The sequence below is a fragment of the Palaemon carinicauda genome, chromosome 41 (genome assembly GCF_036898095.1).
Source record: "Palaemon carinicauda isolate YSFRI2023 chromosome 41, ASM3689809v2, whole genome shotgun sequence".
Lineage (NCBI taxonomy): Eukaryota > Metazoa > Arthropoda > Malacostraca > Decapoda > Palaemonidae > Palaemon > Palaemon carinicauda.
This window is the reverse complement of record NC_090765.1, coordinates 57,821,135-57,823,634: the sequence shown is the minus strand read 5'-3', so window position 1 is coordinate 57,823,634 and position 2,500 is coordinate 57,821,135. Positions and strand designations below refer to the sequence as shown.

Sequence of the window (2,500 nt, the reverse complement as noted above, 5' to 3'; positions counted from 1 at the left end):
GTTTATTTGTCATTTCTCTGTTTCCTTTTCTTCACTGGACTGCTTTCTCTGTTGGAGTCCTTGGGCTTGTAGCATCTCACTTTTTTCCAACCAGGGTTGTAGCTTGGGTAGGAATAATAATAATAATAATGATAATAATAATAAATAGTTTATAACAGTGGCATCATGTGATTTAATTCGTATGCACTAATACTGTTTTTTAAGGTTGTACCTTGGCTAGTAATGGAAAAGAACTAGTGTAAAACGCGAACATCACATGATTTAAATCTTTTGCTCTAGGAGATCGTCATCATCATCACCATCATCATCGCCGCTTCCTAGTCCTCAGCCATGTAGGCCTAGGTCTTCTAACTCTTTTAGTACCTTGTGGAAACCACTTAGATGTTTGGTGACCTAATCTCTCTCGGGGAGTGCGAAGAGCATGCTTAAACCATCTCCATCTACCCCTCATCATGATTTCATCCACATACGGCACTCGAGAAATCTCTCTTAATAATAATAATAATAATAATAATAATAATAATAATAATAATAATAATAACTAGTTTAAAACTTTAGCATATTATTTAAATCTTAATCACTAGAAGAATTTAACTCCTCTAGTTCTAACTCTTCTAGTTTCAGTTACCGTCTTAGTAATGTTGATTTTTGTCCAATCTGAAGACCAGCGAGCACGTATGTCTATTTTTATTCGTACATTATGAAATTGTATTTGATTTTCTTCTATCATTTCAAATACATCACTATGATTTCACTATGATTTACACACTGGAAATGTCGTGCATTTTTATTGGCAAGGGATGGCTGGCTTTCGAGTGATATGATTCCCTTTTGCCCTATATTTTTGCCACCGTTTTTTTAAATTGGCAATGAAATCTAAGCACCTCCATATGCTGGCTGAATGTTTACATATATTCGCCATTTGCGTAATCCACACGACTCGCCTACGCATGCATGTAATTTAAACATTCACTCTGTTGAAATCTATGCAAACAGTTCACATCAGGGAGTCATTGTTTTTACATCTATGTAAGGGAAGTTTTATTCAGGGAATGTGGTTCACGTTTTTCAGATTTTTGTACAGGTATTGAAGTGATATTGAAGGATTAACCTGATCGTAAGGCATGATTTAACTAGAAGTATTATCTCTCTCTCTCTCTCTCTCTCTCTCTCTCTCTCTCTCTCTCTCTCTCTCTCTCTCTCTCTCTCTCTCTCTCTCTCTCTCTCTTCTCTCTCTCTCTCTCTCTCTCTCTCTCTCTCTCTCTAAGACATAATTTTCCTATTAAATAAGGTATTTTCTCTCTCTCTCTCTCTCTCTCTCTCTCTCTCTCTCTCTCTCTCTCTCTCTCTCTCTCTCTCTCTCTCTCTCTCTCTCTCTCTCTCTCAAGACATCCTTTTCCTATTAAAGTATTATCTCTCTCTCTCTCAAGACATAATTTTCCTATTAAAATATTATCTCTCTCTCTCTCTATCATTTTCCTATTAAAGTATTATCTCTCTCTCAAGACATCATTTTCCTATTAAAGTATTATATCTCTCTCTCTCTCTCTCTCTCTCTCTCTCTCTCTCTCTCTCTCTCTCTCTCTCTCTCTCTCCTTGTGATACTGTGTAAAAATTGAACTATTTCGCTTCCTGTGAATTTGATTAACATACCAAACACCGACTTTCCCAATCGTGTTTCTGGCTGAATCCCGAACCAGCTTATTTCTCTCAAAGTTGAAATAAATGAACAAAAACAGACCTCAACTTTATTTACTCAGAAATAATTTTCCTCGCACGAATAAATACCTCAACAGAGTCCCATTGATTTAAATTTTGCTAGTGTTCCATTTACAACTATTTGTTTACCGAAGCCCTTTGTTTTGTCCTGTTCATTTAAAATTTCAGGGATATCCGAAGCGCTTCCTGTCGAAATACAGTGTGTCTGAACATTTTGAAATCCATGTTTTTGTTCCTTTTGAATTACAATTTGTTCTGTGTTGGTTTGGCTGCTAAATTTCATGTCGTATCCTTGTTATAAAGTTATCATTCAATGGTAAACTATGTTTGTGGATATGTGCTGGCTTGGCTTATAAACTAGAATAGTTCGTTTCGAAATGCTTTTTGAGGTATTCAGTTTTGAGGTATACCAAACTATGTATAATATTTTTCAAATGTTTTCGAATGTTATTTGTTAGTCTTCTGGTGTATTTTATGAAAGGGTCAGTGCTTGAAATATTGATTAGTATTTTTTTTTCTTCACCATTATATATTTTTTATTTTTTTTTATATATGTTAATTCTGCCCACTTTATTGACTTCTCTCGTAATAAGAAATTGTAAATCCTTCTCTTTCTAAAAATAACTTTTATGCATTTTTTTTTTAAACAAAAATATTTCGAAGAATTATGAAACTTGCGTCTGCTATTTTGTCATTTATGGAATTTCCAATGTAGAATCTTTTGAATCCTCGTCATAAGTTAGTTTAAGTTTAGCCTTATTAAATTGTTAATCAATGTGAT

General features: G+C 34.2%; 2 protein-coding genes across 3 annotated transcripts in view; one reads left to right on the top strand and one right to left on the bottom strand.

The window, feature by feature from the left end:
- Positions 1-2,500, top strand: part of LOC137632681 (methyltransferase-like protein 22) — a 533,866-nt gene that overhangs the window by 180,849 nt on the left and 350,517 nt on the right. The gene's annotated exons all lie outside the window — the stretch shown is intronic.
- Positions 1-2,500, bottom strand: part of LOC137632455 (uncharacterized) — a 102,276-nt gene that overhangs the window by 20,178 nt on the left and 79,598 nt on the right. The gene's annotated exons all lie outside the window — the stretch shown is intronic.